The sequence below is a fragment of the Episyrphus balteatus genome, chromosome 2, assembly GCF_945859705.1.
Source record: "Episyrphus balteatus chromosome 2, idEpiBalt1.1, whole genome shotgun sequence".
Classification (NCBI taxonomy): Eukaryota; Metazoa; Arthropoda; class Insecta; order Diptera; family Syrphidae; genus Episyrphus; species Episyrphus balteatus.
Genome location: NC_079135.1, coordinates 66,229,304 through 66,251,344, shown reverse-complemented (window position 1 = coordinate 66,251,344; position 22,041 = coordinate 66,229,304). Strand labels below are relative to the sequence as shown.

The window sequence follows — 22,041 nt, the reverse complement described above, 5'->3', positions numbered from 1 at the left end:
TTTTTTCAATCGTGCAAAAACAACGTTTATTCGTAGGAATGAATAAGCCTTAACTAAGGTTTATCTGGCTAATGAAAAATTAACTCTAAATATTTTACTTAACCCTCTGTAGGCACACCTCTTTTTTGTGACGTGATAGGCACACGGATGCGAATTTGGTTTATACTTTTTCATGACGCTAGAACTTTTTTCGGTCACAATATTTTATAGAGAATAAAGTATGAAATTGATGTAGAATATTCCGAGGAATTCGAATATTAGGGGTATTCACGTAAACGCGGAAAACCCATAGAAACCGTAGAATTTTTTATCGGCAGAAATGAGCTGTCAAGATTTGTATGGGAAAAATATTCCGCAAATCATAGAATTTCATCTCACAAATTTGAAGCAAAAACCGTAGAAAAAAAATCTGATAAACTTTGGGTATGTTCAATCACCTATCGGATAGGCTATCTAGGATCCCCGTATCTGGAATATCTTTTTGAACGCGATTTTATCTTATTATTCAGATAACCACAAATAAAATATGTTAATATTGAAAAGAGAATATTATTTTATTTGAGCAAATTACATTTATTTTGTTATTGTTGCATAGTATTTGCAAAATTAGCTTGACTTAATTTTTTTAATTGAACAAATTTTATAAGTTCAATTTGACGTTTAACAAACAGCTGTTTGTTTCCATTGTTTACGCAATTATTTTCTGCTGGGGTGTTCCATAAACAAAAAATACCAAGACTGGAAATTTTCGTACGTCTTTCCCCCCGAAACCCTTTTGTGTACAGTGCTGTCTGTGAATATATGTGAAAGCCACCACGTTGGTAAATGACGTTAACACGCACACATTTATAGATTCACGACATTCACCACACATTTGACACGAACACAACGATAGGTTCACGACATTCACCACACCTTGCAGCTTGTAGGCAAACGTCAGTTGACCGCCGAGTTTCCAGTCTTGGTATTTTTTGTTTATGGGGTGTTCATTTAAGCTAGATATGGCGCGAACATCTGGCCACTATTCGGTATTCGGCCTATTTTTCTGGTATTCGGTATTCGGCCGAATAGTTTAACTATAGGCCGAATACCGAATACCAAATGGAGAAGAAAAAAGACATAAATTATTATACCAAAATTTGTTTTATTAAAAAATTGTAATTTTAGTACTTATAATCTACTAAGGCAGTTGTGGTGAATGAAAACTATTTGTTCCGCATTTGTTGGTAGTAAACGATTACGTTTATCTTCGTAGACTATTCCTCCTTCGGAAAATAGTCTTTTACTGTAAACACTTGCCCCAAGAGACGAAAGGTAGACTTTAGCAAATGTTGTCAAAATTTAAAATTTTATAGTATGTGTTGACCACCACTTGTATGGGTCCATGGTATAAAAAGAGAAGGTATGATCATTAGAAAAAACTCTGTTTCGAGAACTGTCAAAACTTAAAAATGGCTACTTAAGTTTTTGACAGCTGCCCATTGAAATTGTTATGGCGTTTTTAATTGGCAATCCGGAATTGTTCTTCGATTCGGAATCCCAATTGAAAAGTTTTTTTTTTTATTTCGAAGAATCTGAAGTTTGGTGTGAATGTATTGTTTGAGTTTAACATGTTTCACATACTGTTACGGACGCCTGGGGAACTTCTTCAATCTATGCAAGTATTGTCTAGAATGGGAAAAAGAATAAATGAATTTGAAGAAGCACCAAAAGTAAACAAACAAAACTTTCCTTATTTCTGGACGAAATCCCTGAAGGAGGTTCCTTCGGTGATAGTCGCGATCGACCTTGAAAATATAAAAAGAATTTTTTGTAAGAAAGATAGAGCTAAAATGAAATATCGAAATAAAAACAGATTAAGGGCCGGTTTGTTGACACTCGATTATCTTTTAATCAAGGATTTTTGTATGGAATAATCCTTGATTAAAAGATAATCGACTGTGAACAAACCGGCACTAAGAATTTGTTGTTTACTAGGAAAATTTTTGAATTGAATTGAATTTTATTGAGTCTTCAAAGTTAGGTTACATTTTATATCTTATTCTAACAATAGCTTTTATTGTACTAAAGTGGCTATAAAGTATTGCCTTCTTTTTCGAGTATTTTTTTTGTAAAGCCTCGTGGCTGTCAGTATTTATATAAAACTAAATATATGGTTGGACTGCTTTTGCTCATAAGCATTTAGTTGAATTTGTTTGTGACGGTAGTCACGAATACATATATACAATAAACTTAACCTATCTTAAAACTACATATATACGAAAACTGGCCAGTGCAGTGATATGCTTAATATCTAACATATTGCTTGAGATTTTTATTTTTTTTTCGTTTCTTTTCTTTTTTGTTTCTTTTGAGTTTATGAAGCGAGAGCGCCATATATACATTAAACATACAAGTAAAATCACATTGTAGCAAACAATAAAACATTCAATTTAGATGAAATTAAATCAATTAACTGGCGAATATGTTTTAAAGTATTTTAGATGTACTAGGGAATATGCTTTCAGTTTTAGCATCAGGTGTTTCGATGCGCCGTTATGATTCGTACCGCTTACTTGTATGAATATAGCGTGCGATGAAATGCCGCTATTTACTGTTGTGGTGTGTTATGTTGTACTGTTAGCACAGTTTAACTTTTTGTACATACTAGTTTCCCTGTTTTATGGCGATGTAATTATCCATCCTAGTCACTTTTTGTGTTATTATTAGCTGTGGCTAATTGTCTGTTGCTGTTGATGATTTATGTCGACTTCAAAGTCGCACGTTCTTTGCAGGACACACGAACGGGTTGGGGCATCCCGCAGACCCGTAAGTGACTCGTCCGGATCTCCATCACTATTTGGATTAATTAGCTGTGGCTAATTATCTATTGCTGGTGTTGACTTATAAGTCACACGTGTTTGTTGGACATACGAATGGGTTGGGGCAATCCCACAGACCCATTAGTAACTCGTCCAGATAATATAACTTTACGTTAAACTTTTACTAGCTCCAAGAGCTGCGACTGCCTTCGGCCACGGTTACTTCTCGACCTTACTAGGAAAATTAAATGAATGAGAATGACAGATTGACAGCGATAAGAAAATAAAAGATTCAGAGGTGTACGTATACATGTAGGATCGAGTTGACAGTACGGTGGATCGAGTTTTACTTTTGGAGTCCGACCTTGGTCCGAATCGGCTCCGAAGTGAGTCCGACCTCGACTACGAAACGGGTCCCAAGGTGGCTCAAACTAGTAGGGAAATACATAGACCATGATGTGTATTCGGTGTTGTTTAGTACAAGAAATAATCTTAAATCGGTTTTCACGTTACGATCGTAAACCGTTGCACGGTTACACGGGTTGTGTTTTTTTATTTATGTTCGTTATACATTGTTTCGGTAAATTCATGTCCTGATCGGTTCTTTTTTTGTCAAATTATGTTCTGATCGTATTTGGCGTTAATATATTTTAATAAAAAGGTGACCATTGTAGTCAACCCCTAATTGTTGAGAGACACCTGTGGGCGAAAGGTTACATCTGTTTGTTTCATGGGGTTATATATGAATATGGTACCTCCCTTACTCCGAATTTGGAAGAAGAAAGAGAAATTGCACAAATGATGATTTGTACACACACACACTGATCACAGAAAGGAAAAGAACATAAATACATGTAGTTTTTTTATCTTATTACAGTATTTGTTGTTGTTTATTTTGAGAGATGTGGATCGGATGTTTATCCAGTTAGAGGATGATCATTCGATGTGATTTTTTTTAAAGAATTTCTCCGAGCATCCTGAAGTTGTCTCATTCTTGCACGTTGGAGGTTGGGTTTTTTGCAACTCACAGTACTGGCGAATGCAGATACCTCGAGTTGCCCTCTATGTCATTCGAATGTCAAAACCACAAGACGACAGTTGGAAATCCAGCAGTTTTTTTTTAAATGAAGTGCGGGTTTAATTTAATACAAAAAAAAAATGTATAAGAAAAAAAAGATTAAATTATTATGATACTTATTCGGTATGCTTGAAATTAAAATTAGTTTTTGATTGATGTGTTAATAAGTTTTTTTTTCCATTTTTAGAACAGAAGAAAGTTCCTTTTTTTTTAAACTTCCGTCGTCTTCAAATAAAGTGTCGTTTTATTGTCGTTAATTTAAAAAAAAATAATGTTCAGAGTGGTGAGTTAAATTATTAGAAAGTTTTTTTTATTAAAAGTAGATAACACGTAGTAAAATTTAGGTGAATTCACGGCGGCCCATGATAAAGCATTCCAGTGCAGGGCCGCCACATGATTTGTTTTTGGATCCCACTTATTTGTTGATCCCGTTTTTCTTGTTTGTTCGGCTATTGATCTCCTGAGCTCCAGATAAAAGGCTGTTACCGATCGTAAGGCAACTGGACTCGGTGATACGAAATTGTCCCCCTAAGAGGACTGAAGTCTCCATAGAGTCTCCACCACAAAACTGGGTGCTCCGCCACCAGCATCATGCCAAAGGAGTCTTAGGACCTCCAACCATTTAAAGTCAGTGAGTCCTAGACATTAAGACAAAAAAGTGTACCTATCAATAGAAAGAGAAGGAAGAAGATAAATAAGTTACAAAAAGAAGAAAAAAAAAAACATATAAAATAAAAGATAAAGCTTTCATAAGAAGAAAAATATGTGTTTGTGTCGTCCTATATTTATTAGTTGATTATGTATTATTACGGCGTCAAAGTTTAATTTTATTTACTATTTATTATTCATTTATTTTTTTTTAATTTCCTAACTTTAATTATGTGAGTGATTATAAATCGTGTTCCTATAGGGTCAACGCGGTAAGAATGTTTTTGTGTGCCTGGGTGAGAATTACCTTTACAGAGCTCTATAGGGGTAGGGAATCCAGGGCCGTGTAACTTATTAAGCTTAAATACCACAAAGGGTAAACTAGTGATTTTTTTGTAAGTTCCTGACTCATAGGAAAGATTTTCGTCACGTTGTTTGTTTTTTTGTTTCTATTTAGTTTACTTTCGATGTTAATTTTTGTTAATTATTTTATTTTGATTTTTTTTGTTGATTTTGTTTTCATTTTTGATAATTCGCATCCAATAATGTCCAAATAAACTTAAATGACGCCAAAGGTCGAAAAAAGTAATATTATTAGTGGTTTTGATTCGGTTTCGCATTAGTGAGACCAGGATGTATTTGAAGACATTTTCCAGGGGTGCCCCGGTAGCGGAGTTTCAGTGAAGATGATATGATCTGAAACCGATCATCCACCATATTGGGGGAATCCAAACATGGCCGCGGATTTCCATGGTTGGGAGGGAATAGGCCACACTGCACCAACATCTGCAGTGCCCTTGAGATGATGATAGTCCGTCTGCTGTCACATCTTTCAAAAACGGTTTTTTTCGATTTTTGGTTCTCGGCCTGATTTATGTTTTTGTTTGCAGGTGAGGTTAAGTTTCGGGGGCAAGATCCCCCCCATCCGGCGAGCTTATGCCGTGCATCGCAAGCAGGCCACGTCCTCCGGAACTTAGCATTCCTTCCTTTCCTTTCCAAGCACTTCCTTTTCTTATTTCCTACCTCATCCTATTTCCTACCTTACCGACCTACCTACACCTCCTCCGCTCCTCTTGCCTCGCAACAAAATGGCGCCCAACGTCTAAGGCATTTGTCTTAGATTTTTGTAGTCTTAGTTTCGGTTCGTTTATGTCGTGAAGTTTCAACCAAACTTACTGTGAATTTTTAAGCTCGCAAGTCTGCACCAGGAAGATCCCAGAGATGTACCTAGGTGTATCGCGGCGAGTACTTGAAAATTCACAGTGACTGCGGTTAGTGTTTGTTTGCGTTTATCTCTTGTTGCTGCATAGTCTCTGAAAACACGTAAGTCTGCACCAGGAAGATCCCAGAGATGTACCTAGGTGTATCGCGACGTTGTTTTTCATGAACTTGCAGTAGCAACAGATAACGTAATTTGTATCGTTTTTCCCTAATCCTATCCTTATAAATTTTCGCTTTTCAATCTCTAATTTTCAATTTTCTTATCCTATAGTCTTGTGAATTCCTACTTGAAAGTGATGATTGTTTTGAATTTTAGTCTGACGTCATCCTTTCAACATTGTTTGTCGAGTTTTACTAGTCGTTTCATGTCTTCTAGACAAGGTCCTTGAGACAGTCTAGGATTGCGGGAACGATTAGGAAAACTTTGTAATGTGATTTGTTAGTGTTTCTGATAGAGTTCTGGTCCCATATTATTGTCATCTCAAGGGAGTTAGTTCGTCTGTCTGAAGTCTTTTTTTTAGAGATATCGTTAGTAGGATCGTATCATCTCGCTTCGAAGCTACCTGAAGCACCCCGTATTCGTAAGAAACAAACCCTACAACTATCAATTTTTTTTTGAAAATTACTAAAACTCTAAAAGTTATTGTTGAAAATTATAACATCGTTTTCTAAAAGTACAAATACTTTGAAGAAAAAAAAAAAGCTAGTTTTGGAAATAAGTGTCTACTGAAGTATTAGTATATACATAAACACAAAAATACTTATTTACTAAATATCCTTAATAAACATTAAAAACACAAAATATACAAAAATACAATACTACAAAAATATCTCTAAATCTAGTTTCAAAAATTACAAAGTTTTGATTTAGATCTTCGTTTACTGTTTTTGTTTTTCTTTCTCGTTTGAATTTTCGTTTCGTCAAAGAAAAAAAAAAAAAAAAAAAAAAAATTAGTTAAGGTTTTTTTTTTGAAAATATAAAAAAAAAAAAAAAATACTAAGCTTAGATTAATAATAATTTTAGTTAATTTCTAATTGAGTTTTTCAATTCTAAAAACCTTCTGAAAGTTTAGTTTTTGTTACTTATTTTTGTTTTATAAGTTAAGTTTTCGTTTTCGTTTTTCAAGTTTACTATTGTTTCGTTAATCTTCAATTCAATTTTTTTATTTTAAATTTTGCAATTGTAGAAATTAAAATTTTCTATATCGTTTGGAAAAACTTAAGTCTTTTTCTGAGGAAAAGGTTCATTAAGATTTCAAAAACATAAAAATTTAGGAAATTATTGTTATTTATTTTTTTTTGTTTAGTTTTAGGTACAATCTTCTGTTTGTTTTTCAAGTTTTTTTTGAAAATACTTATTTATTTTTAAAAAATTTAGTTTTCTTTGATTTTTTTTTCAAAAATTTCATTTTTGTTTTGAAAATTCTTTAATTTTTTTTTTGGTAGTTTAAGTTTTTTTCATTATTTATACAATTTTTTTGTTCATTTGATTTTTTTTTAAATCTTTCTTTAGTTACATTTAAACAATTCTTTAAAAAAATCATTAATTGGTTTTTAATATTTATTTATTTCACATTTTTTGTTATTTATTTTCATTCGTTTAATTAAACATTTCTTTTTTCGTTAATTTTTTTGTTAATTTATCTCTTCGTTTATTTAAACATTTTTCGTTCTGTTTTTGTTAATTTATTATAACTACTTTAAGATTTTTTTTATATTTACATTTCTTTTGTTTAACTTTACATTACAAATTTCATATATTTTTGAATTTACATTTTTTTTGTAAATCAATTTTTCTTTAGTTCACTATTTCAATTTTCGTTAGAGTTACAGTTTATTTATTAAATTATTCTTTTTTTGTTACAATATTATTTTTGGTATCAACTTAGGTATTTATTAGTTTAATATAATGTTTTTTTTTTGAAAAAATATATAGGTTTTTTTGATATAGGTTAGTTTTTGGTAATAATAATTTGATATTTATATGTTCTTTTTGATAAAATAATTAGTTTCTGAGAGGGAAATAATAATTTAATTCAAAAACTCACCACTTTAGTTTATTGAAAACTGCTTACATGTTGAACGTTGATTACTTTTTTTATTGAAACCGGAAAAATTAAATTTGAAGGTAAATCTAAACCTGGAAAAGCAAAGTAGAGAGAGTTACTAGTCCAACAACAACTAAATTAAGATATAGAAACCAGGCAAGGTATTACGTTCTCCTCTGATCTCGGATGGACTTATCCGATCCACATCTCAAAATGTAGACTGTTCAGGTGTCAACGTTCCTTCGATTTTCCAAAGTCCTCAAATATGCATCATTCAAATGTTCGAGAGTTCTTTGATATACGAAATATTTTCAAAATAGGCCGAGAGTACCAATTGTGTATCGTTGTCTTTATACCGTCTCTATGTATTCCTTATCGTCGTGTGGTTATTTAATTAGGTGTTTGCATTCGCCGTTAAAAATAAATTAGAAAAAACAAAATTTTCACGAATCTTGAAAATTTTTAACAGAACGAAAAAATAAACCCACCAGAAATCCGAAACACCCTGTTTCAAAATAATTTTTCCCAACAATTCTGATGAAAAGGCCAAAATTTGATGTTTTATTGTATATTTTATTAAATGCATGCTTAAAAATAGTGTTTTCAATGTTACTAAATGTTATTTATTTAATTTATTTATTGATTTTAACTTAAATTATTTACTTAGGTACTAACTTTAATAAGCTGACTGTGATATTTTACGAATTTTTATTTTTTGAAAGACTGATATTTTTAATTTTTTTAATCTGTGATATTTTACAATTTTGTTTTTTTTTTAAATGACTGATAACTTGACTAACTTTTAATAATTTACTTTTAGCTTAATTATTTTTAATTTTAGTTAGAATAATTCTAATTTTGTATTGAATCTGTGATATTTACTTATTTTACTTTTTATTATCTTGATTATTTATTCTACTGTGATACTAGATTTAAGTTTTATTTATACCAAAATTATTTAATTATTTATTAATATTTAGTAAACTGTTTTTTTTTTGCATGCTTATTTATATACATAGTCTAATACAAAATCTTTTCATACGTAAAATACCATAATTATTAATCGAACTACTCACCGGCAAGTGCCTCATACTTATTACCTCCTTTACATAAAATGAACTTGGTCCAACTCGTTCGTCACTAATGCCATTTGCCTGCATAAAACCCCATACTCCGTTGATAACATGCATTCTGAAAAAAAAAGGAAATCTATTAATGATGAAAGAGATTGTTATATACATATAAGGTACTTAGCTTCACTGTAGTAACCCTTCTGGAACAGGGGATATTCATCGCTGATCTTCATTATATCCCATAAAATTTTACAATGAACAAAATGCTCTTTGCATTCAAATCCATCCACGCAGAATTCATAATGATGATGGAGTGAAAGATAGTCCACAGAAGACAGATACTTCTCCGGTCGTGAAATAGAAATATACTTTTTCTTCGACACGAAAATTCGCAGGGACGTTCAAGGGTGAATAAACAACACAATTTTTTTTTGCATTCCAAACATGCTTCACTAGAATGTACTAGAGTGTAGATATGAGCGTCGTCGGTATGTGGTATATTCATATGCCCGGCTTTGAACGTGGGTTTTTCCCCACATTGGTCCTTAAAACTTCTAATTTGCAACCTGAAATAAAGCAAAACGAAATACTTAAATAGAGAATAAAAGCTGTTTGATTTTATACCTTTTCATTCGCTCCGTTCCGACATCACTGTACCTATACCTGCACCTAAGAAATGGTACCAATTCCCAGGCGACCTTTTATTTTTACGTCTTTTTAGGGATGTATCCCAAAAAGCCGCAAATTTTGTTACGGACGCCTGGGGAACTTCTTCAATCTATGCAAGTATTGTCTAGAATGGGAAAAAGAATAAATGAATTTGAAGAAGCACCAAAAGTAAACAAACAAAACTTTCCTTATTTCTGGACGAAATCCCTGAAGGAGGTTCCTTCGGTGATAGTCGCGATCGACCTTGAAAATATAAAAAGAATTTTTTGTAAGAAAGATAGAGCTAAAATGAAATATCGAAATAAAAACAGATTAAGGGCCGGTTTGTTGACACTCGATTATCTTTTAATCAAGGATTTTTGTATGGAATAATCCTTGATTAAAAGATAATCGACTGTGAACAAACCGGCACTAAGAATTTGTTGTTTACTAGGAAAATTTTTGAATTGAATTGAATTTTATTGAGTCTTCAAAGTTAGGTTACATTTTATATCTTATTCTAACAATAGCTTTTATTGTACTAAAGTGGCTATAAAGTATTGCCTTCTTTTTCGAGTATTTTTTTTGTAAAGCCTCGTGGCTGTCAGTATTTATATAAAACTAAATATATGGTTGGACTGCTTTTGCTCATAAGCATTTAGTTGAATTTGTTTGTGACGGTAGTCACGAATACATATATACAATAAACTTAACCTATCTTAAAACTACATATATACGAAAACTGGCCAGTGCAGTGATATGCTTAATATCTAACATATTGCTTGAGATTTTTATTTTTTTTTCGTTTCTTTTCTTTTTTGTTTCTTTTGAGTTTATGAAGCGAGAGCGCCATATATACATTAAACATACAAGTAAAATCACATTGTAGCAAACAATAAAACATTCAATTTAGATGAAATTAAATCAATTAACTGGCGAATATGTTTTAAAGTATTTTAGATGTACTAGGGAATATGCTTTCAGTTTTAGCATCAGGTGTTTCGATGCGCCGTTATGATTCGTACCGCTTACTTGTATGAATATAGCGTGCGATGAAATGCCGCTATTTACTGTTGTGGTGTGTTATGTTGTACTGTTAGCACAGTTTAACTTTTTGTACATACTAGTTTCCCTGTTTTATGGCGATGTAATTATCCATCCTAGTCACTTTTTGTGTTATTATTAGCTGTGGCTAATTGTCTGTTGCTGTTGATGATTTATGTCGACTTCAAAGTCGCACGTTCTTTGCAGGACACACGAACGGGTTGGGGCATCCCGCAGACCCGTAAGTGACTCGTCCGGATCTCCATCACTATTTGGATTAATTAGCTGTGGCTAATTATCTATTGCTGGTGTTGACTTATAAGTCACACGTGTTTGTTGGACATACGAATGGGTTGGGGCAATCCCACAGACCCATTAGTAACTCGTCCAGATAATATAACTTTACGTTAAACTTTTACTAGCTCCAAGAGCTGCGACTGCCTTCGGCCACGGTTACTTCTCGACCTTACTAGGAAAATTAAATGAATGAGAATGACAGATTGACAGCGATAAGAAAATAAAAGATTCAGAGGTATACGTATACATGTAGGATCGAGTTGACAGTACGGTGGATCGAGTTTTACTTTTGGAGTCCGACCTTGGTCCGAATCGGCTCCGAAGTGAGTCCGACCTCGACTACGAAACGGGTCCCAAGGTGGCTCAAACTAGTAGGGAAATACATAGACCATGATGTGTATTCGGTGTTGTTTAGTACAAGAAATAATCTTAAATCGGTTTTCACGTTACGATCGTAAACCGTTGCACGGTTACACGGGTTGTGTTTTTTTATTTATGTTCGTTATACATTGTTTCGGTAAATTCATGTCCTGATCGGTTCTTTTTTTGTCAAATTATGTTCTGATCGTATTTGGCGTTAATATATTTTAATAAAAAGGTGACCATTGTAGTCAACCCCTAATTGTTGAGAGACACCTGTGGGCGAAAGGTTACATCTGTTTGTTTCATGGGGTTATATATGAATATGGTACCTCCCTTACTCCGAATTTGGAAGAAGAAAGAGAAATTGCACAAATGATGATTTGTACACACACACACTGATCACAGAAAGGAAAAGAACATAAATACATGTAGTTTTTTTATCTTATTACAGTATTTGTTGTTGTTTATTTTGAGAGATGTGGATCGGATGTTTATCCAGTTAGAGGATGATCATTCGATGTGATTTTTTTTAAAGAATTTCTCCGAGCATCCTGAAGTTGTCTCATTCTTGCACGTTGGAGGTTGGGTTTTTTGCAACTCACAGTACTGGCGAATGCAGATACCTCGAGTTGCCCTCTATGTCATTCGAATGTCAAAACCACAAGACGACAGTTGGAAATCCAGCAGTTTTTTTTTAAATGAAGTGCGGGTTTAATTTAATACAACGGGCGGCTTTTTGAGACACGTGTTTAACACAGCAATTTTATTGTGAAAAACTAAATAAAAATCATTTAAAACCAAACAAAAACCCCTCAAAAAACTTAAATAATCAAATATTTAAAACAAAAGCAATCTAAATTGCCTGCTATCTTAATTGATTTATTTGTTCAAAAAATGCCACACGGCACAAGCCGGAGAGATGAACAAAACCTCTTCTAACATTAGAAAACGAAAACAGCCCAAAATCACCATCAACAAATCCATCGAGATGGAAGTGGCGCAGCAACTCGTTGTACTCAGCCGCCCGCCAAAGCAACCTTCGCAACAAAACGATGGAAATCCTGGTACCTCCAACAATGGCGCCACAACCCGAGCCCTTCAAATCGAAATCGATGACGACCTCCTGACAAAGGAATGGAAGATGCCGGATAAAAGGCACAAGGCAGCAACACCATCACCCCGCCAAGACATGGACACTGGCGCTCCATCACAAAACCAATTCGCCCCCCTGCTGGACATAACAATCCACACGCTAAAAAAGAACTCGCACAACCACAACATCACGAGACAATTATCACAATCAGCAGTCAGCAACGTGGAGGAAGATGTCCCAGGACAAAATAATAACACCGATGGAAGCACCAAAGACGGTACCAACAATACTCCAATCAACACCTTAGGAAAGGAAAGCATCCCTAGCGATATACCACTTACAAGTAAGTACTGTCCGCCAATTATAATGAAAAATGTAGACACTAGAAAATTATTATTTGATTTCCGAGAAAAGTCGGTAAACTTCGCGTATAGGATAGTGAATCGCGGGAACAGCAGTAGGCTGTACGTCGATAACGCAAAAGTCCATAGGGAGCTTATGGATCTAATGAGAAAGACAGAGAGTGCCCAAGCACACTCCTTCACTTTGAAGGAAGACAGAACCACCAACGTGGTCCTAAGGGGCCTCACCTCAGATTATTTGGAATCCGAGATCTTGGACGAGCTCAAAATGAGAGTCCCTTTCGCGGAAAAGGTTTCTATATTTGAAACACTTCGGTCTAGGCAAAAGAAAATAAACTATAATCTCTTTTTGGTCCGGTTAACACCAGGCACCAGCATGGGGGAACTCCTCAAAATCAAATATTTGTTTAATACCAGGGTTCACTGGGAGAAGCCAAAGGGAAACACGGGCGCCCTACAGTGCAGGCGCTGCCAACAGTTCGGCCATCTCGCAAAGAATTGTGCAAACCAATACAGGTGCGTAAAATGCACCAATAACCACCAGCCCGGCGCCTGCACTGTGGAGAACAAGGGGGAGAGCAAGGCCACTTGCGTCAACTGCGGCTCAGACCACCCAGCTAACTTTAGAGGATGCGAGTCCTACAAAAAATATGACTCCAGAAGAAAACGCCTTCTGCAAGAAGCAAGTGCTAAAAAAGCTGACGCAAGAGGCCTCTCCCTCGCGATCTCCAGGGGTGCCCCTGTGGCACCGGGTATTTCTTATGCCAGCCATTTCAAAGCAACCCAAAATAACACCCCCCGAGTGGAACCCATGTTCCCGAACTACTCCAATAAAAAAACAGGACAATCCACTATTGATCAATTCATGTCACTGTCAAATGACCTTTTTGGCATTGGCATGAACACACTTATTTCGAATATTGAAAAGTTCATGTCTAACCTAAACAATTTCAGCTCCCTCGCGGAAAAAAGAATAGCGTACCTCGACCTGGTCAACCAACTCCTTTTCTGCTCCAAATGATGTGGTTAAAAATTCTACAATTCAACATTACGTCCTTAGTTTCACAAGCGCGGAGAATAGAACTTCAAAAAATTCTCCAAGCTAGCAATTGTTCTTTTGCGTTTATTCAAGAAACTCATTTCTCGAATAGACACAGAATACAAATACAAAACTATCACACTTTAAGAAATGACAACCACCAGGGGGTAGCCCTGCTCATCAAAAATAACATTGAATACGAGCTGGTGGACTATCACTCAACAAATTTTCCTTCGCTTTTCGTCACCATCAAACTGATAATTGATAATTCACCCAAAACACTTCTACTAGGGTCGGTATACTTCCCCTCGAACACCCCCCCTGCACAATTTACCTCAGAACTCAACGCTATTGAAGCCCTCTCCAACAGATTTGATGGTTCAATTATAGGTGGTGACCTCAATGCTAGGAGTACCAATTGGGGGGACCACACCCATAACCTAAACGGTAAGACGCTTGAATCATGGTTACAAAACTTCAATCCATCCCTAGCCAACTTCACATCGGATACACCCACCTTTCCCAGAGGACCATCTTTTTTGGACCACTTTCTCATATCCAGTCATCTAATTAACCACTTCAATAAAAACTTCTCATTGAAAACCCTTCCCACCTTTACAGAGCACTGCCCCCTACTTCTGTGCATAAGTATTGGAGAAGCAAACATCTGCCTGCGTGAGGAGCACTCACTCAGATCATTTAAAAATACCAACTGGCAGTCCTTCAGAAACCAATTAGATAGCAACCTCCTTCAACTTTTTCCCCCAGCGACCTCCTGCCTACCCAATACCGACATTGATAAATACATATCACATTTTAATCAAACACTCATTACCACCCTAGAAAGAAACTCCACAAGCTCTTCCATCTCATTCAACAAGTACAAGAACTTACCCCCTGAAATCGAAAACCTCTATAAAGTCAAACACCAGTGGCAAAGGCGTTTAAAAAATATATTCCACAGATCCCTTAACAGAATCAGTCCAGCATATAGAGAGTTATCATCCCAGATCGCCTTATTAAACAACATTATTAAGCAAAAAGTAAACATCTGGTTAAACAAGGAACTAAGTGACAGACTTTCCAAAATTAAGCCTGGCCCATGGGCCTTTAAAGAGGCGTTCGGGATCTTGGGCAAAAAGAAAAAATTTCATTGCAATAAAGTGGTCGTTAATAATGAGACCTTCACCAGCGAAGCAAAAATCGTTGAATCTTTCGAAAAACACTTTACAGACGTGTACAAAGAAAGAGTGCCGCTATTCAACATAAACACCACGCAAAGAGCCCAAGAGTCCGCTAACTCAGTGGCTCTAAACACACCGGAACACATTTTCCTATTCAATTCCGAAAACTCTGCACTGAACCCTATTGCACCCCATATTTTTACTGACCCTGATTCTGTGAAGAACCTGCTTAAGCTTCTAAGACCAAAAAAATCGTCCGGGCCGGACAACATTTCTAATTACTTTCTGAAAAAAATTTCAAATCAAGCGGTTAACTTCCTAACAATTCTATACAATAATTGCATTAACAATGCCTACTTCCCCAGCCTCTGGAAAACAGCTAGGATCCTGCCTATAGTTAAAAAACAAAACAATTTTGACATTAACAATTATAGACCGATTTCCCTACTTTCCAACACCGGGAAAATACTCGAAAGAATAATCCTGAACAAAATGAATTGCCCGCTAGACAACCCCATAGACCCGATACCCGACTTCCAATTCGGGTTCCGCAGAGGACACTCCACCCTCCATGCGCTAACCAAATTTCAAAACGATATCATCTTAAATCTGAGAGAAAAAAGATGCACAGTCGCCTGCTCTCTCGATGTTGAAAAAGCCTTCGATAGCGTATGGAGGGTGGGGCTTATCTCTAAACTCGTATCAATTAATCTTCCTAGTTACATCTACAATATTCTGCACAGCTTTCTATCTAATAGAACTTTCTTCGTACAAATTCAAGGGACAAAGTCGAACCCCCGAAGCTGCGACAGTGGCGTCCCGCAAGGGTCAATATTGGGCCCACACCTATACAACATCTTTGTGCACGACTTCCCCCATACATGGTCAGAAAATAATTTGGTCTCAACCGGTCTCCTTTACGCCGACGACACCATCGCGTACTCCAACCACGAATATCCACTAGTAGCTCTACACCACCTCGAAAAACACATCGGGGTCATAAACGACTATTACAACACCTGGGGTATCAAGCTGAATGTCCCAAAATCAGAACTGATTTGCATCAGAAACGCGAGTGGTAAAGGTCCAATTGGAGTAGTAAGGGAAAGCAAACATCTCACACTAAACGTCAACGGTTGCCCAATCCAAGTTCAAAACAAGTTGAAATATTTAGGAATCAACTTCAACAATCTATTTAAATTTAATTATCATGCTAAACTCACCATTGAAAAGACCAGAAAAGTCTCTAACATGCTGATGCCCTTTTTCAGGCACAGAGCCTTAAACAAAAAATCCAAACTACTGTTTTATAAAACATTAGTTAGACCAGTAATGACATACGGGTTTCCAATATGGTTTACCATCTCTCCCTCGGTAGCCCAAAATATGGAAATCCTTGAAAGAAAACTTCTTAGGCTCTGTGCTGGTAAAAACTTTGAGACCCGGACCAAAAGATTCTCAAATAACTTTATTTACAGCGACACAAATACTGTCCCGCTGATGAGATACGTCTCGCTTCTCATGAAAAAAACAATTTCAAACTTTGAACAATCCGAAAACGACTTAATAATACATTCCTTAGCATCCCAGACTGGGTCCTCTTGGGACGGCGTTGGTTATCTGTCACCACTCGGAATACTCTCAGTGGATCTTGACGCTCCAGTGTTAGAACCTTTAGAGTTCTATAACAGGGCCATCCCAAATCAAAATCGCGGATAATTATCCATTCGCCACTTGCGTCCCGCGATTCACTACAGTGTACGTTGGGGGAACCCCTTTTCTACCTATAAAATTATTAAAAATAAGTTACCAAAATTCTCTAAAGATTGGCCGACAGTACTTACTTAAAAATACTAGAATAAGTATCATTTAGTTATCTTCTAATTGAAATAAAATACAATTCAAGTATTTATCAAACAATATATAACAGGTATTATTATAAAATAAATAATTACAAAATCACCAATGTAAAAGACAATTAAATGAACAACAAATCAAAAGTAAAAATATTTTATAAAACAAATAATTGTAATAATCAATGTTATCTGTCATTCATTATCTTCATTAATGAAGTTTCTTTTTTTTTCTTTTGTAACACCCTCTGTGTATCTATGTTTATCTCGTCTCGTACACAACAATCGAAGTATAAATGTGTTCCCCGATAAATGCCTTTTTCCTCCATGTTAATAATATTCACTAAAAAGGGAAAAAAAAAAAAAAAAAAACAAATAAATAATGAATCTAAGGGCGTACTCGCTCTTATAAACGAAAATGTTAACCTAACATACAATGTATTCACAAGAATCTGACTGAGCTCTCGCTCTAACAAAAAAAAAAAAGAAAATGTATATTTGTATTCCGTACATACTATGTATATTCGTATCTCACAAACCTAACAAATGTTCAAGGCATTCTATCGTAGGGTTAGTTTGTAAGGTATCTGTAGTTTTTTTATTGTATATATGTATCCTAGTTTATAAGAGGGTGACAAAACGTCACACAGTTAACGTAAACAAAACTCTCTGTCATGAGCAAGAGTAGAAAAAAAAAAGAAAAACATTTTACTGACCGCCATGAGGCAAACATTGTATTCATTTTCATTACAAAGCAACTGAAAGAGCAGGCAATACATTATAGCCGCCAGTTTAACTTAAGTAAAGTAGTAAAGAATTGTTATTTTTAGACTAAGACAGCAACTGTAACCTAAAAGACTCAATAAAGAAATTCAATTCAATTCAATTCAAAAAAAAAAAGTATAAGAAAAAAAAGATTAAATTATTATGATACTTATTCGGTATGCTTGAAATTAAAATTAGTTTTTGATTGATGTGTTAATAAGTTTTTTTTTCCATTTTTAGAACAGAAGAAAGTTCCTTTTTTTTTAAACTTCCGTCGTCTTCAAATAAAGTGTCGTTTTATTGTCGTTAATTTAAAAAAAAATAATGTTCAGAGTGGTGAGTTAAATTATTAGAAAGTTTTTTTTATTAAAAGTAGATAACACGTAGTAAAATTTAGGTGAATTCACGGCGGCCCATGATAAAGCATTCCAGTGCAGGGCCGCCACATGATTTGTTTTTGGATCCCACTTATTTGTTGATCCCGTTTTTCTTGTTTGTTCGGCTATTGATCTCCTGAGCTCCAGATAAAAGGCTGTTACCGATCGTAAGGCAACTGGACTCGGTGATACGAAATTGTCCCCCTAAGAGGACTGAAGTCTCCATAGAGTCTCCACCACAAAACTGGGTGCTCCGCCACCAGCATCATGCCAAAGGAGTCTTAGGACCTCCAACCATTTAAAGTCAGTGAGTCCTAGACATTAAGACAAAAAAGTGTACCTATCAATAGAAAGAGAAGGAAGAAGATAAATAAGTTACAAAAAGAAGAAAAAAAAAAACATATAAAATAAAAGATAAAGCTTTCATAAGAAGAAAAATATGTGTTTGTGTCGTCCTATATTTATTAGTTGATTATGTATTATTACGGCGTCAAAGTTTAATTTTATTTACTATTTATTATTCATTTATTTTTTTTTAATTTCCTAACTTTAATTATGTGAGTGATTATAAATCGTGTTCCTATAGGGTCAACGCGGTAAGAATGTTTTTGTGTGCCTGGGTGAGAATTACCTTTACAGAGCTCTATAGGGGTAGGGAATCCAGGGCCGTGTAACTTATTAAGCTTAAATACCACAAAGGGTAAACTAGTGATTTTTTTGTAAGTTCCTGACTCATAGGAAAGATTTTCGTCACGTTGTTTGTTTTTTTTGTTTCTATTTAGTTTACTTTCGATGTTAATTTTTGTTAATTATTTTATTTTGATTTTTTTTGTTGATTTTGTTTTCATTTTTGATAATTCGCATCCAATAATGTCCAAATAAACTTAAATGACGCCAAAGGTCGAAAAAAGTAATATTATTAGTGGTTTTGATTCGGTTTCGCATTAGTGAGACCAGGATGTATTTGAAGACATTTTCCAGGGGTGCCCCGGTAGCGGAGTTTCAGTGAAGATGATATGATCTGAAACCGATCATCCACCATATTGGGGGAATCCAAACATGGCCGCGGATTTCCATGGTTGGGAGGGAATAGGCCACACTGCACCAACATCTGCAGTGCCCTTGAGATGATGATAGTCCGTCTGCTGTCACATCTTTCAAAAACGGTTTTTTTCGATTTTTGGTTCTCGGCCTGATTTATGTTTTTGTTTGCAGGTGAGGTTAAGTTTCGGGGGCAAGATCCCCCCCATCCGGCGAGCTTATGCCGTGCATCGCAAGCAGGCCACGTCCTCCGGAACTTAGCATTCCTTCCTTTCCTTTCCAAGCACTTCCTTTTCTTATTTCCTACCTCATCCTATTTCGTACCTTACCGACCTACCTACACCTCCTCCGCTCCTCTTGCCTCGCAACAATACATATATGTGTATTCGCGCCAAATTTCATTTGTATTTGTGCTGCAAACATTTTGTACTGCTGACATTTAAATCTATGAATGTGTGAGTGATTCTGCTTCTGATTCTGTTTTTAAAACCAGAAGAGAAATTCTCTTTTTTTCAGAATCAGAACTGTCAGTTTTGCCCAATTTAAAACGCCATTATTGTAAACAAATTTGTCTTGGAAATTGTTGTTGCTTTTGACTTTGCCAAACTAAACGTCAAAAACTTGTTACTCCATTTTGTAAAATGGCGACTCTAATGATCATACCTTGTCTTCTTATACCATGGTATGGGTCCGCCGTTCAATCTTGGCGAACAGTCTTCATATATAATTCGATTTCAGGAAATGGTAACGGAGTTACGAATAACAGAGTTACGTTCGACAGAGTTACGGCCGTCAAAGTTACGCTAAACCGAAGCTACGAAAAACTAAAGTTACAAATTCTAAAGTTATGTTAAACTATGACAAGTGATTTTTGGGTTGGCAACAATTGCAACAACAGTTCACCACACCAAAATAACGTCTGTAAAAAAAAGGGGTGGTGTGGTTATTATTTTAATATAAATAATAACAAAGTGGGTATTACAAAATACGCTATGAATAATTATATTAATTAATAGAAAAAAAAAATACGTATTTGCAATAATAGTTGGACAAATAAGAAGTTAAATTCAATTATGTTCCCCAAACTTACATAAGTGTACTTATGTTTTTTTTTTTTCTATTTCAACGTTTTTGGGATCTTCTCACAAAAACAAAACCATATATGTATATCCATACTTATCCAATCAAAATTTTACAAGATTAAATAACACCCATTTTCGCTTTACTCATTTAGTTCTGACCAATGAGAAAAATGTTAATCTCTTTTTTGTATTTCCATAATTCCATATATCGTTCCTCGCAATTGTTGCCAACCCAAAAATCGCATGTCATAGCTAAACATAACTTTAGAATTCGTAACTCTAGTTTTTCGTAACTTCGGTTTCGCGTAACTTTGACGCTCGTAACTCTGTCGCCCGTAACTCTGGTATTCGTAACTTCGTCGGTTTCCCCGATTTCAGATGTCTACCTTTGCAGTAGTAGGTAGTGTGTTCAGACATTTATCTTAAAAATAGTTCAGTTATTCATCGTTACAATACGATGTTGTAGGGAATTTTTTAATCCACATATTTTCTTATACAAAGTATACCTACAATTTTTGATATTACCAATTTTTTTTTTCTGAGTGTCCTTGGCCGAATATTAGGCGGCCGAATATTCGGTATTCGGCCGAAGAGCGTGGCCGAATATTCGGTATTCGGCCAAACCAATGTTCGCGGCATCTCTAATTTAAACCTTTTGCGGAATTTTCTATTTTTCTACAAAGTAGAAAATTATTTCGTTACGTGAATACCCTTATTGTTTTCACAACTCCGAAAAAAATATTTTCACCCTTATAAAGAGACTTTTTTGTGACCACTTTTTTGAAAAATCGTAATTCTTTTATTTTTGTCCTGCCAAATTCGCACCCGTGTGCCGACAGAGGGTTAATTATCCATATTTCACCCTACCAATAACCAATTAAATAGTCAGGTCAAATTTTATGATAAGGAAACTCAACTATTAAATTAAACCGAGCGGTGTTTAGATAGATCCACTAAATGCAACACAAAATAATATAAAACATTAATTGAAACGCAAATATCTGTGGCAATAAGATAGAGTAGCTTATGTCGACTTATTACTGGCTGAATACAATGGTGTAGCTGTGGCTGTAGCTAGTAGTACTGTTAAAATTTTGCTAAGGGAAACAACAACGAAAGTTGGCGGCAGCTGAGCAAAAAGTTGAGAATTCTTCAACTTGCACTACAAGCTACAGCCACACCTACACCATTGTATACAGGCGGTAATAAAGAAATTTTTGAAATTTTTTTTTCAATTTTAAACCCCAAAACATTCAAATTTTTGTACAAACTCACGTCAATTTTTCTTTTCTTTTCCACCAGATTGTATCTTATCCATTTCCTTTAATTCTTCCATTTTTCCGAGTTATTTTTTGTTTCATTCAATCTTTATTAAATAATCTTCAAGTTTTTTTATAATTTGGAAGTCACACGATCATTTTTTCTTTGCTAAAATTTAATTTAAATATGGAAATATAAATTGAACTGCGATCAAATACAATTTTGAATTTAAATTTTAAAACAGTAAATTCGCAGATACCTACTTCTTTTTTTCTTTTTGAGTTATTCTTTGTTTTGACATTTCATGGAGTGCATTCTAAGCCTTTTGTAGAATGAATGCATCCAGCACGTTGGGATTAGTAAGGAAATGCACTTATTCACTTATTCTTTTTGTCGCTTACGTAACGTTTTTGATTGTGTTGAACTAGAAAAGAACTAGCTACTACTAAAGAATATGTACGCAGATCGGGAAAAATTTTATTTCTCATACAAATTTTTTTTCGGGACACATTTTGCCTTGAATATTTTTCCAGTTCCCGTGCAAAATTTAAATATTTGGAGCCGCGGTAAAGAAAAAGTCTCCACTTAATTTTGCGCGGACAAATAATAGGTGTGTTTTTTTGTTTATCTATATCTTAGAGGATATAATATATGGAGTGCTTGTGCTGTTAGTTCCGTGAGCTTTTATAGAGGGCTCTAGTTTCTTTAAGTTTTTCGATGAGTGCATGCCTCCATTTTATTTTCATTTGATGGCTGTCATCAAC

The 22,041-nt window shown here is 34.9% G+C and overlaps 1 protein-coding gene across 1 annotated transcript in view; it reads right to left on the bottom strand.

The window, feature by feature from the left end:
* The window catches only part of LOC129911895 (fasciculation and elongation protein zeta-2), a 90,019-nt gene extending 68,250 nt beyond the window's left edge, over positions 1-21,769 (bottom strand). The window contains exons 1-2 of the mRNA XM_055989898.1: positions 21,541-21,769; positions 21,293-21,445 (exon numbers count right to left, since the gene is read on the bottom strand). The gene's annotated coding sequence lies outside the window, so the exon portion shown is untranslated. The remainder of the gene's footprint in view (positions 1-21,292; positions 21,446-21,540) is intronic.
* Positions 21,770-22,041: the final 272 nt, after the last annotated feature.